Genomic DNA, 14,838 nt, shown 5'->3' with positions numbered 1-14,838 from the left:
GATGATGCAAAAGTGCTTGGCGACACAGATTGGGAAAAACGTGCAAGTATACATCGACGACATCGTCATCACATCAAAAGAAGGATCAACGCTGATAGAGGACCTCAAGGAAACGTTCGACAACCTCAACAAGTTCTGCCTGAAGTTGAACCCGACGAAGTGTTCCTTTGGTGTCCCGAAGAGAGAACTCTTGGGGTTTCTAGTCTCAGCAAGAGGGATTGAAGCAAATCCCGATAAAATACAAGCTATTGTAACAATGAGAAAGCCAACAAAGTTGAAAGAGATACAACAGCTTAACCGGGCGAGTCGCAGCTTTGAGCAGATTCGTCGCCGAGTTAGGAGAAAAAGCGTTACCATTTTACGCTTTGATAAAACAAGGAGACAAATTCCAGTGGAACGAAGAAGCCGACAGAGCTTTCGAAGATTTGAAGCGCAAAATCTCGACACCACCAATCTTGGTGGCACCGAAGGAAAAGGAACCTCTCCTGTTATATATCGCAGCCACGCCGCAAGTGGTGAGCACGGCACCGGTTGTCGAAAGAGAAGAAGAAGGAAAACTCCACGGAGTACAGAGGCCGGCTTACTTCGTCGGCGAAGTTTTATCGCCGTCAAAACAAAGGTATCCTCGCATCGAAGCTAGCATACTGAGTGTTCACAACAAGCACGAAAATTGCGCCACTATTTTTCGGCACACCCAATCATAGTGGTCAATGAGGCTCCTTTGTCAAATATACCGAACAATCCAGTAAGCTACTGGTCGTGTCTCCCTTTGGGGAATAGAACTTTCCCTCGGGACATCACGTATGAAAAAGAAAAGCAATCAAATCGCAAGTTCTCGCCGGACTTCATCGCAGAGTGGATGGAGCCGCAAAACACAGGACCCCTGCACTCGTCGAGAACCTCGGACCATGAATTTTGACGGGTCCAAAAGAGTAGAAGGAGCTGGAGCAGGAGTCATACTTATATCACCTGAAGGCGACAAATTGAAGTATATCCTTCTGATGACGTTCCCTAACGCATCTAACAATGAAGCAGAATATGAAGCCCTCATACACGGGATGAGGATGGCGAAAGCATGCGGTGCAACTCGACTAAAAATCTTTGGCGACTCACAATTGGTGGCCCAGCAAGTTATGAACCAATGTGATGCAATCAATGATAGCATGATAGCATACAAGGAGGTGTACAATGAACTCGAGAAGCTATTCGATGGATGCGAAGTAAATCACATCGTAGGTTGAGCAACGATGAAGCCGACGTCCTCGCAAACATCGGGTCACGGTGCCTCCCGGCCCCGCCAGGAGTGTTTTGGGAAGAAATATCGGAGAGATCTACAAAGCCAAAAAAGGTGCGTAAAAAAGAAAAACTTCGACACCCCTCGCAGAAACCACGGAGGATGAAGATGAACAAGAGCTTGTGATGATGGTACAAGTTCCTTGGATGCAAGCATATGTATCATACATCCTCAGGAAAGAAATACCCGATGATCCTGTTGAAGCAAGGCGAGTAATTCGACGGTCTAAAGCCTTCACGGTGATCAAAGGAGAACTATACAAGCGAAGTATTTCAGGTGTTCTGCAAAGGTGTGTAACACCCGAAGAAGGAAGAGTAATTTTGAAGGATGTGCATGAAGGAATATGCGGCCACCACGCGAGTAGTCGAGCCATCGCGGCCAAGGTTTTTCGGGCAGGATTCTACTGGTTGACAAGCAATCGAGGACGCCAAAGAAATAGTAAGGACTTGCGATGCGTGTCAAAGGTTCGCCGCAAAACCTCACTCTCTAGCGACAGTAACTAGCACCAATACCTTTGTCGTGGCCCTTTGCACAATGGGGACTCGATATGGTGGGCAAGTTACACAAATCATGGCCAGGAGGAAAGGAATACATGCTAGTATCTGTCGACAAATTTACAAAGTGGATAGAAGCGAAGCCGATAAATTCGCCAGATGGAGCATCCGCAGTAAAATTCATAAAAGGCCTCGTCTTCAGATTTGGAGTGCCTCATAGCATCGTCACGGACAATGGCAAGTAACTTTACATCCAACGAATTCAAAGATTACCGCAAAGAAGTGGGTATCAAGCCGCACTTTGCGTCGCTTGCACATCCTCAAACCAACGGGCAGGTCGAGAAAGCCAATGGCATTATCTGCAATGGCATCAAGAAACGTCTGTTGGGACCACTAGAAAAAGCTCGACATACCTGGCCCGAAGAACTACCAAGTGTGTTGTGGAGCATCCGAACAACACCAAATACAGCGACACAAGAAACACCGTTTTTTCTGGTCCATGGCGCGGAGGCAGTACTACCAATAGAAATAGAGCACGACTCCCCTAGAGTCACAGCGTATGATGAAGAAGCTTCAAAGACAGCATTGGAAGACGACATAGACGCACTCGACGAAGCTCGAGACGAAGTATTATCAAGGGTCACCAAATATCAACAGGACTTAAAGAATTACCACAAGCCGACGTTTGCGGCCAAGATCCTTTCAAGTGGGAGACTTAGTTCTTCGGCTCACGCAAAAAAGTCATGAAAAACTCGAGTCACCATGGCTTGGTCCCTATATCGTCACGGAAGTAATCGGAGGAGGAGCATACAGGTTAAAGGACAAGAAGACAGGGGTGGAGGAGCAAAAATATAGTCCTTGTAAAACTTCAATGTACTGAAACGCCCACGAGTTTTCAGACGCACTCTTTTCCTTTTTCGGGGCACCGAGTGGGGCCGGGAAAGGTTTTTAATGAGGCGGGCTCGTGGTGCTGCAATATAATAAAGATAGTGGAGATATACTTCTTATTTTTCGACACGCTCGGGGCTCAACGCCCAAGTCTTAAAATACATACAATATAGATTCACTGAAATATTTCGCCTTGGTACATTAATACCTCGCCAAATATAAAAAATGGAAGCCAGTAATCATAAATATAGTGTACACATCAAAAATCTTAAGTGCTTTGGTCTAAGAACCTCGCAATACAAACATAGAATTTCGACATCAAAGGTACTCGAAGATTGGCAATCCATCCAAGGGACAAACAAGGATGTCTTATTACAACAGAAAAGATAGATTTCAAGGATAAAAAATAGTACAATTTCCGCCCAGTTAGGCTCGGGGGCTTCAACAACATAGAGGACCTCAGCAATATACAATAAATTCCTTCGGAAATATAAAAAAGAGGAGGGAAAACAAAAAAGAGTGAGATACAAGGTTTCCAATATAATACAAGTCAGTTAAATCCCAAGATAGTATCTACGGACAAGCCCCGGGTTGTTTTATGTTCAGCATAAGAACCCTTGGTAAAAAACTCCGAGTCCATCCGAAGAAGTTCATCTATCATCGATTCGGCCACAGGAGCTACCATCGCATCGATTGAGTCAATATCATTTTTCCGATGCGTTTTCTTGGCCAGTGCAACCAAGCAACAATCTTCGTCAGTCCAACTTTGGATAACGTATATTTATCATAATCATGGCAAATCTCGCTCCAGCAAGTGAGTTGAGCCCGCACAAAGTTATGGATGCGGGGAGCATCTCTCGAATACCTCCAATAATTCGGGAAGAGTTTTTGGAACCTCGTTTCGCGGAAATAGATTCCTATAGACAAGGGTTAATGTCGCCGTGCAAAAACCGAGAAAATCGCGCACTTGGCAAGCACGATCTTGGAACCTAACAATTTGTTGGGTTCGTTCAGTGAGTGGCCCGTAACAAACACCCTTGATTAAGGGAAAGATTGACAAGAAGATTTGTCCTCTCATTCACTCTCTGATCTTCGGCAGCAGAATCAAGAACTGAGCCTGTTAAAGCAACAGGGCAAGAAATTGAAAGAAAAGCACAGCAAAATAAAGAGAAGGCGCCTTGAGGTTGCAAAAACGTACCTAACATATCTGTGCTAGCTTCCAGCATTAGCTCAAGCATACTATTTTCTCGATTTGTGGCTCCTTTCGCTTCTAAGACAGCAGCATCCTTAGCAGCCATAGCTTCTTGGGCTTGTTGAAAAGCAAGTTGTTCTCGTTCAGATGCTTTCCGAGATTGTTCCATCATGGCCAAAGTTTGTTTCTTCATAGATTGAAGTTGTTGTCGAAGTTCTTGCAAATCTTCCGACAAATGTCCGCTTGATGAACTCTCGAGGAGATTATGGTCGACTAGTACTTTCTTCGAGAAGGAAGATGCAGGTGAAGCAAGCGCGTAACAAGGAGGGGTCGAGTAATTATCAAATATTAACTGGAAAAGAAAGGCCCAGGATCAATGAAAAGCACGAAGAGAAATTTCATTACTTGCTGGAAAATTTACACAAACATTACAAAAGAAAGTTTTCCAGGGGGACTAAGAGAGTAATTGTCGCCAAGGCTAAAATGGCGACAAGAGCAAAAGAAACAGAAAAAGAAACAAGGAGGCATGCAACTAGACCTCCGGCCTCGAGGAGCTAGGAGTCGAAGCCGGCTTGATCCCGAGATACGCCAAGATCTTCTTCGTGTTGGGCTTGGCTGCCTTGATCGGCGACTTCCATCTCGACCGTTCTATTTGATCGGTGTCGCCAACCTTCATCCAGATCAAGAGTCCGTTGGCTGTCGACGAACCGGGCAACAAGTATTTTCGACAAGCAACCTTCATATTTTCATGACGCATCTTCACTCCAAGGTCTTCCGATGAATTGAAAAGCTTGGCAAGGGCAAGGAAAGTCGAAGGTTCCTCTTTCTTCGGGAAGAAGTAGGGGAACAACGCCGACAAACCTGCACTGGCATTGGCCACGCCTTCACGAATTTCGCGCCCATGAAACTCCAGAAGAGAAAGTGCGTCAAGGAGAGGGTCATTGACGGGATTCTCCAGATCAAAATCTTGGTTTGTTTGGGCTGCCACACGAGACAAAACATTAGTCAAAAACCAAGACACAGGAAGTACAATAAAATAGAAGGGATTGATGATATTACTCAGCGTACGTCGACTTTGCGACTTCAAACGCTTGATGATCCCTTGCTCACGTGCAGCTTGTGCAGCTTTTCGCTCGTCTAAAGCAGTATTCAAGCATCTTTGAGCCTTTTCTGCAGTTCCTCGACACTAGCAACCTTTGCTTTGGCATCATCAGCCTCAGCTTTAGCTTCGCTAGCGGCAAGTTCGGCTTTCTCGCGAGCCGCCTCACTGTGCTCTAGTTTGCGAGCAAGTGCGTCGGCACGCTTGTTGGCCTCTGCAAGTTTCTCTATCAAGATAACAAAGGGGAAAGAAAGATCAAAAAATCGCGACAAACAAAAAGGAGCAAAATTCAGGAAGAACAAGTAAATATAAAAGTTATTACCTTCGGCTCTGTCGGCATACTCGCGGTACCCAATAAATTGGGACCCGATGCGGATAAGATCCTTGATCATAGGCTGTCAAAGAAGAAGAACGAAGGGGAAAACATCGGCATTAAAAAAAGTAAGGGCCTAAAAAAGCAAAATAGAAGAAATATAGACATCGACAAACTTACATCATCCAAGAGTTGCGACGAAGAGCTGCTCAATTGAGGGGGAGGCTCAACGGTCATTTCAACCCTTGCCCTTTTTGGTGAAGGGACAAGGGGGCTCGAAGGAGGAGTAGATGTATCAACATTTTGTTGAGGAGGCGATGATTCTTCTCCTTCAACAGGCTTCTCCGAAATAACTAAAGTATGTGACGTGCTCGTCCGAGGAGCTACGTCACGAGTTGGTACTTCTTCCTCGTCATCACTGCGAGTGAGGATCAAATAGCATAAAAAGCAAGACAAGGAAAAACTTCGACTACAAAAATAAGGGGAAGCCAAGGAAAACTTACGAGCTGACGAGGGATTCAATGTAAGGATCATAAGCTGCCTTCGGATGAGAAGGAACAACTTCTTCGGCTTTGGATGTGCCGGAATCTTCGGCATTACTCCTCTTCCTTTTCTTCGGTGGAGAAACGGCGGGAGGAGGAGATTGGACCGACGTAGTGTCCTCGGAAGATCCCGCAGATTTTCGAGAATCCACGGGATCATTCACAAAGGATGGAGCTTCTTGATTGTCATCAGTGACAATGCCCATTTCTTCGACTTCTCCATCCTCGAGAAGAGGAGGAAGGGAAGCCATAGTAGGATGATTCTGCAGGAAAATAGCGGCAAAAGGAAAAATAGAGAGATATCAATACAATGAGATGCAGGAAAAATCAGAACAAGATAAAAATTCGAGAAGACAAAATACCTCGGGGAGTGGATTGGTGGAGCTGTATGGCTCCACGCGACAAGAGGAAGGAATAGGATCCCTCTTGCTCAGCGAGGTGATTCTTCGAATAAGCTTCTCCAAGTCCTTCACGTAAAGATCACTCGGAGAGCCTATTGGCGTCATTGGCACCAGTAATACGTCCAAAGGGGATTTTTGCGAGCCCGAAGAGGCTGCACTCTAATCCTAAGAAAATAGGCAGTGATTTGGACACCGGATAACTCTTTGCCTCGAGTATTTTGGAGCCGATGAATACGAGACATAAGAGCTTCGTCGCCTTCTTCTCTTCTTCGGAAGCTTCAGCCGTCCCAGGAGTAGCGGCGTTGAATTTTTGCGTTTCCGTCGAAAGGAACTATGTTGTGTTCCACGGAATTGGCGCTTTCTTCGTGTATATAGAGCCACCTTTTGCGCCATCCTTGGACGCAGTCGTGAAATTTGACGTCGAAATAATCGACATCGGTTCGGACACAGATAACTACACCACCTATGTTGTAGGTGGCGTTGTGAGCGCCATTGCGGCGAAGGCGTGAAAATGCGCTTCCAAAGAGCCCAATTAGGAGCGACTCCAAGAAAGCATTCGCAAAGCGTGATAAAAATAGAAATGTGAAGGATGGAATTGGGGGTCAGCTGGTGCAGCTGAATCCCATAGACAAAGAGGAGACCGCGGAGGAAATCGTGGATTGGGGTAGAAAGGCCGCGGATAAGATGATCAACGAAACTAACCCGGTACTCCATTGGAGGCTTGGGGTAGCTTTCTTCGCTGGGAAAACGGATGGCGTCTTCCTTCTTCATCAGGCCAAGCCTCTTCAGCATATTGACATCTTGATTGGAGATTTTGGATCTCTCCCACTCAAGATCCTCGCCGGCCATCTTGGATTCCGGAGTGCTCGTGGCGGATGAGTCGCGTACGCGGTGGCATCAACAAGACTCGGAAAAGCAGTGTTCGTGCGTGCGGAAGATCAGAAAGAGTTGGGCGCAGGGGAGTTCTTGCAAAGGGGAGCAGATGTGCGGCGCAAGCGAAGGAGTGAACGGAGGTTGAAGAAAGGTTTATATAGGCTTTGGGAGAAGTAATGAACCGTTGGATGAGAAATCGTGTGGTGAAAAGAGATCCAGTTGATAAGAGGGTAAAAAGGTATTTTTACGGAGATGGAATGGAACAGGCGTTACCGAACGTGCGCCAGGAAAGCGGAGGACGTGTGTCCCCCACTTGCACGACGTGTCAACGTGGTGGGAACAATGGACCCACAAGGCGAGAAAAATCTCGACTATTAATAGAGCTGAAGAGAATTTGACAACGGAAAATATGTCGACAAGAAAAATAAAAGACGAATGGCGACAGGAGAAGTTATTTGAATTCTTCGGGAGCTTTTGGTCAAAAACAAGTTTTTGCCCAAATGCTCGGGGGCTACTTCGATAAAAGTAAAATTTCGACTATGGCAAATATAGAAATTGTGGGAGCCTACAACCAAGCACAAGTTCTTGGCTGTAGCCTCGGGGGCTACTCCCATCGGGAGCGCTGTTCGCGCACCCGAGAGATAAAAAAAAAAAGAAAGAGAAAGAATATCGGGAGATAATGGCAATATAGCGACAAGGTGGACTAAAATGTTGAGCCTACAACCAAGCACAAGTTCTTGGCTGTAGCCTCGGGGGCTACTCCCATCGGGAACGCTGTTCGCGTGCCCGATGAAATATAAAAAGGAAAAAGAAAGAAAGATAGAAAAGCAAGAGAGTATATTTCGAGTTATAATTAACTCTACATATACTCCCATCGGGAGATTAATATAAGTCATATTTGACTCGATAAAATGTGCCATTCCAACAGCCGGAAAAGCACTCGACAATATATTCTCGAACGCCAATGTTGCGATCAATTTCTGAATGCCGCAAATTTGCGAAGGTAAGACCCCGGATCCATTCTCGCCGGGCGTGGCATCGCCGAAGACCGCGCTCTCGCTACTTTTATCCGTATCAACAGATACGAAGAAAAATCCTAACGGACGCGTTAGGTACTCGATAAATTTGACTCGGGACTCGACGGAATGGTAAGACCTTAAGCGGCGCCCGTCGAAGTTTGCACCAGTATCCCGAGATCATGTCCAGGGACGTGATCTTGAAGTAGGTTTTTGCGGATTGCCACTAGAGCAGCTTAACTAGTGCCCGATCCGTCGGATGAACTAGCCCCAACTACCAATATCCCCGTACAATATAGAAATTTATATAAAGAAATATAGAAAAGTTTAAATTGTTGAATAAGAATAATCAGTGGAGATTTTCCCCGATTCTACGATTCAAGCAAAATCTCGGGGCTATCGACATAGGCATCCCAAATGGGCCTGCCAAAGATAGTACCCGGGGTTTAACGAAGGCCCACTACCCGAAGAATAAGAAGGTTCGAGAGCCCAAGATATATTAAGGAAAGTAGAATTGTAATAGGAAGTGTTGTTTGTAATCTGGCGGGATGAGGTAGAAACCGTCCCGGACTCGTAACTTGTACAAAACGAAACCCTCGGCTCCACCTCTTATATAAAGGGGGAGTCGAGGGACGAGGAGATCATCGAATCATTGTCTCGCAAACCCTAGTTTTCATAATCGTCGAGTACTTTTCGGCTGAAACCTTCGAGATCTACTTGCCCTCTACTTCTAACTAAACCCTAGCCTACAATCCATAGGCATTGACAAGTTAATCCCTTGTCGTCACGGCCACCCTAGAGGAGTCCACCTTGGACTCCTCCCCTTTAGGGTTGGCTGGCCATGCAAGGTGGAGTCCCTCCGGGACTCTACTTTCCATGGTGATTTCTTCCGGACTTTTCTAGAACCTTCTAGAACCTGCCATAAATGCACCGGATCATTTCCAAACTTGGAATATGACTTCCTATATATGAATCTTATTCTCCGGACCATTCCGGAACTCCTCGTGATGTCCGGGATCTCATCCGGGACTCCGAACAAATATTCGAACTCCATTCCATATTCAAGTTCTACCATTTCAACATCAAACCTTAAGTGTGTCACCCTACGGTTCGCGAACTATGCGGACATGGTTGAGTACTCACTCCGACCAATAACCAATAGCGGGATCTGGAGATCCATAATGGCTCCCACATATTCAACGATGACTTCAGTGATCGAATGAACCATTCACATACGATACCAATTCCCTTTGTCACGCGATATTTTACTTGTCCGAGGTTTGATCATCGGTATCACTCTATACCTTGTTCAACCTCGTCTCCCGACAAGTACTCTTTACTCGTACCATGGTATGTGGTCTCTTATGAACTTATTCATATGCTTGCAAGACATTAGACGACATTCCACCGAGAGGGCCCAGAGTATATCTATCCGTCATCGGGATGGACAAATCCCACTCGTTGATCCATATGCCTCAACTCATACTTTCCGGATACTTAATCCCACCTTTATAACCACCCATTTATGCAGTGGCGTTTGATGTAATCAAAGTACCTTTCCGGTATAAGTGATTTACATGATCTCATGGTCATAAGGACTAGGTAACTATGTATCGAAAGCTTATAGCAAATAACTTAATGACGAGATCTTATGCTACGCTTAATTGGGTGTGTCCATTACATCATTCATACAATGATATAACCTTGTTATTAATAACATCCAATGTTCATGATTATGAAACTAATCATCCATTAATCAACAAGCTAGTTAAGAGGTATACTAGGGACTCTTTGTTTGTCTACATATCACACATGTACTAATGTTTCGGTTAATACAATTATAGCATGATATATAAACATTTATCATAAACATAAAGATATAAATAATAACCACTTTATTATTGCCTCTAGGGCATATCTCCTTCAGGAAGTTGTACATGTCGTCAGCGATGACCTCCTGCTTGACGCACTCATCGGGCTCGTCGACGGGCTCGTCCTTCATCAGGTCGCTTGCCCCAGCCTCGCCGTCGTCGGTGAGGTCCACGAGCGGCTTGCCGGTGTCGCGGATGGACATGGCGATCACCGCCGTGAGGTCGCCCCTCCAGGCGTCCTTGTCGTTCAGCGACGCCGTGTGCAGCCCTAGGCAGTCCTCGGGGTCATCGCTGCTCGCGATGAGTCACTGCTACCGCTCGTACTCCGCCAACTGCGCCACCTTCCCGGCCGCCTCGTCGTCATGCTCCTCCTTCACCTCCGGCTTCGGGATGAGGAGGGCGTCGCCGCCGCGCCTATGTTGATGTCGGCTGCCGCTGCTGCCGTACCTTGGATTTATGGGCGGCGTCACGAACTCCTGCTCCTCCTTCACCTCGCGCTTGGGGACAGTGTAGGGCGCGGCCCCGGTGCGACGAGGACGGCGTCGATCGCGCCGGCCCCGATGAGGAAGAGTTGGAGGACGACGAGTACGTCCTCCTCGGCTACCAGCGCGCTGCGGGAGATGGTGGCGGCGACGACGGCGTCTCCAACCTTGGAGCGCCGTTGAGGATGCCGTCGAAGAGGACGCGCCCGTCTTTGTTCCAGCTGTTCCGCCGGCCGGCGAGGCCGGTGGCGCTGTTCATCTCCATGTCGTGCTGCGCCTGGAAGTAGGCTATCCACCAGACCGCCGGATCTTGATCGCGTCCCTCCATCGCTCCGTGTCTGGCAACGGCGGTGGCGGGACGCCTATGCCGTTGACGGCCATCCTCCACCCGCCGCTGCTTGGCAGGCGCATGTCCGGCGGGACGGGATATCCCGCTGTTATCACCAGAATTTAACCGAGTCAGAGGTGGGCCGCGATCAGGATGGGCTTGGAAGATTACACGTGGAAGATCTCTGAAGCGGCCTTGCATGGAGGAGTTGGGCTTGTTTGCCCGTGTATCTTTAATTATAGTAGATTGTATCTAGATTGAAAGTTAGAGTTTGTCTCGTACACGGTGGGATTGTACCCACATTAGAAAGTCCCCCGGACTATAAATATGTACCTAGGGTTTATGGAATAAATAACAACCAACGTTCAACCACAAACAAATCTCGACGCATCGCCAACTCCTTCGTCTCGAGGGTTTCTACCGGAAGCATCATGCTGCCTAGATCGCATCTTGCGATCTAGGCAGCACAAGCCTGCCTACGTTGTTCATGCGTTGCTCGTACTGAAGCCTTTTTGATGGCGAGCAACGTAGTTATCTTAGACGTGTTAGGGTTAGCATTGTTCTTCATATTACATGCTTTCGTAGTGCAACCCTTGCATGTCTAGCCGCCCTTACACCTATCTTAGGTGTAGGGGCGGCACCCCGCTTGATCATAGTTTAGTAGATCTGATCCGTTACGATTGCTCCTTGTTCTACAAGGATTAGTTTAATATCTGCAATAGTTAGGCCTTACGAAGGGTTGGAGGATCCAGCGGCGTGTAGGGTGGCGTTTGCTAGTCCTAGAACGGATGTTCCGGGGATCAACCTCGTGTTGGTTTTTAGGCCCCGTCTAGGATCGGCTTACGGTCACCGTGCGCGAGCGCGAGGCCCAATCATGAGTAGGATGATCCGATTATGCGGTGAAAACCCCACATCGTCGTAGATCTAATCAGCTTTACCTTGATCAAGCAGGACCACCATATATTCGGACACCCCGTCTGAATCATGGGTGGATCGGCTCTTTGAGCCGATTCACAGGATAACCTGAGAGCCGATCGAGGCTCGTATTTAACGTTTACGTGTGTGCCCCGCAGAAACTAAGCGAGGCATCATCCACACCTTCCCGACCGGTATAGGTCAGGTGGCACGCCCTTGTGATAAACATCGGCGCGTGCGACCGGGAGGCTTTGCGGGCCGTCGCTCAGAGGGACTGGGGCCAGCCGCAGCCCTAGTTGTTCCCGGCTCTACGGTGTTGCCCGTCTCTGCCCGCCAGGGGGTTTCTGACGTCAACACATTCTGGCACGCTCGGTGGGACAACCTTCAACATCCACCACATCGCCATCTACATCCGAGATGGCGGAAAGCACTCCGGTCACGTATGCGGATCTGCCTGATGAGCTCAAGAAGAAACATGACGAGATCAAGGCAACCCTCGAAGCCGAACTCATCGGCTCCTTCCACCGAACCCGCTCCCATGGCGTCGGTGGAAGGGTTTCACACCGAAGGCGCGCTCGATGGAGTGGACCTGTCCGCTCCGTCGAAGAACGCACCGTGTCGCCGCGGCAGGAGATCAACTACATGGTGGCTCATTCGCTGCACCGCCACTCGAGAGCCCGGTGAACACTTTGGAGCGTGTCGCTCGCGCGTCGTCCAGAAATCATGAGCCACCGGTACTCTCCATCGGGACCAGCTCGGGGACTTTCAAGGGAGAGATGCCGCTCCAGCCCCTGCCCGTTCGCATGGGCAGCACCGAACCGCCGAACTCATCGGCATACGTCGTCTACAAGGTTGGTGGTGATCCTAGTGACTACCAATTCCTACCCGAGCCGCCTAAGGAGATCCCGCACGGATACACGTGCGCATACGCACCGGACCGCAACGCCCGGGCACTCTCGAACCAGGCTGCAATATCGCCGGCCTCTCGGAACGGCAGGAGGAACGTCGGGAGCCGATCCCGAGAAGCAATCGTGGCTGGCTAAGTACGCCACCCCGACGAACCTCCAAAGCCCAGCTCCTGCAGCTTGGCTTAGAACCGGAAAAGCAAGCATGGCTGGTTAAGTATGCCACCCCGGCGAATCTTCGTGGTTCGACACCTTCAGCCATCACAGCGGATCAGATTTGTACAATTCCGAAAGATCGGTCCGGTATGATGCCGAAAAGGAAAGCGTTCGGCTACACCAAGCCGTACCCCAACAGCTACGAACCGATCCCGCTGCCACCCAAATATCGGCTCCCGGACTTCACAAAGTTCGATGGGTCGTAGGGGTCCAGCTCCATCGAGCATGTGAGCCGATATTTGGCACAGCCGGGCACGATCTCAGCGTCGGATGAGTTGCGCGTGAGGTTCTTCTCACAGTCCCTCACATGATCGGCTTTCGGGTGGTACACATCGCTACCACCGAACTCCATCCAAACTTGGAAGCAGCTTGGAAGAGCAGCTCCATGAGCAAGCATCATTCGAAGCTTCCGAGTCTAGCATTGCCGATCTAGCACAACTACGTCGAAGCGCGGAGAAACCGTGATGGAATCACATCCAGCCGCTTCAGGAATCTTAGGAACCGATGCTATTCGGTTCGTATAACCGAAAAGGAAGCAGCCGAGTTGGCAGTAGCAGGCCTTGCAACACAGCCTCAAGGACATGGCCTCCCAAGCAGATTATCCTCGCCGGCGCACGTGGTTCAGAAACTTTCAGCATATGAACAGCCGCCACCGGACCTCGTACCAAGACAAGTTCAAGCGTGCAGTAGCCCCGGTCGATGCAGAGGAAGACGAAGTTCCCGCGGGAGACCAAGAAGTAGCAAGGCTGAGTGGACTCGGGAGGAACCCCCGTGTCCCGCAAATGGGTAAAGCCACCGGGCCCGCCTGTGGGATTTGATTTTGACGTGACCAAGACCGAGCAAATCTTCGACCTCCTACTCAAGGAAAAGCGGTTGAAGATACCCGAAGGTCTCAAATTCCCCACGGCGCAAGAGCTGAATGGAAAGCCATACCGCAAATGGCATAACTCGCTCTCCCATACCACCAACGACCGCAGGGTGTGGCGTCAACACATCCAAGCGGCGATAGAGAACGGGCGTCTAATTTTCAACCAGTACGCCATGAAGGTCGATACCCAGCCCTTCCCCGCCGTGTACATGGTGGAGTATGCGTGCCATGCAGGCTGCCAGCCGGGTTTCCTGTGCAATATCAACATGGTAGATCTTGGACACCACGCTGGCAAGGATGGAGATGAGGGCAGCTGCTCTCATAGCAAAGATACAGAGGAAGCCGCTCCACGCGATCGGCTCCGCCAAGACGTCAAGCGCTACGTCACAGAGGGAGAAGTGAAGAACATAAGATATCAGCAACCTCTCTCTAATCACCTCCTCAACAAGTATGTGGGTCAGTACGACCAACGCCGACGGTCCAGCGATGATGATGAAAGAGTTCGTCTGGCCAGAGAAGCCAGAAGACATCGTCGGCATAATCGCGATGAGGAGGAGCACGAGCGTTGTGCCAAGGGAAAGGCAAGGGAGCAAGACGACGAGGACAGGCACTAGGATTGTCCTTTCTTCAGCACCGCCGGGATTCAGGAATGAGCCGATTGCCAACAATCGGCAATTGCCCGTAATGCAACCGGAAGAAGAAGGAGGCAGCCAACGTGTCCGTGTTCGAGCGCTTAGGACCTCTCCCGCCACAGAGCAAACGAGCTGAGTCCCTCGGTTGGGAGATCTCGAAGATTCAGAAGACGAGGGAGAAGAAGAAGACAGTACCACCGGTCAAGGTGGTGCCCCGATGGACTCAGCCGTTCCCGTAAACGCAGGGTTCAACGATTGCGCGGCCCGGAAGAAGCCGAGAGGTTATACTTGCATACATTGAGGAAAGCAAGGCCTGATCTCGGCTGCAAAGGTTCAGCGAACCCCGGATGAAGAGGGTCGTCCACGAAAAATGGAGTGGCGCCCCAAGCAAAGGAAAGCCGATGATGAAACATCGGCTGGCACAAACATGGTGCTCGTTCTTCCGACAAAGCTCAGTGCTCCACGGTTACACGATACATCCAAGGTGGACGACAGCAAGCGCACCAACA

Source organism: Lolium rigidum, chromosome 6, assembly GCF_022539505.1.
Source record: "Lolium rigidum isolate FL_2022 chromosome 6, APGP_CSIRO_Lrig_0.1, whole genome shotgun sequence".
Lineage (NCBI taxonomy): Eukaryota > Viridiplantae > Streptophyta > Magnoliopsida > Poales > Poaceae > Lolium > Lolium rigidum.
The sequence above is the reverse complement of the archived record's forward strand: the minus strand, read 5'-3'. Positions refer to the sequence as shown.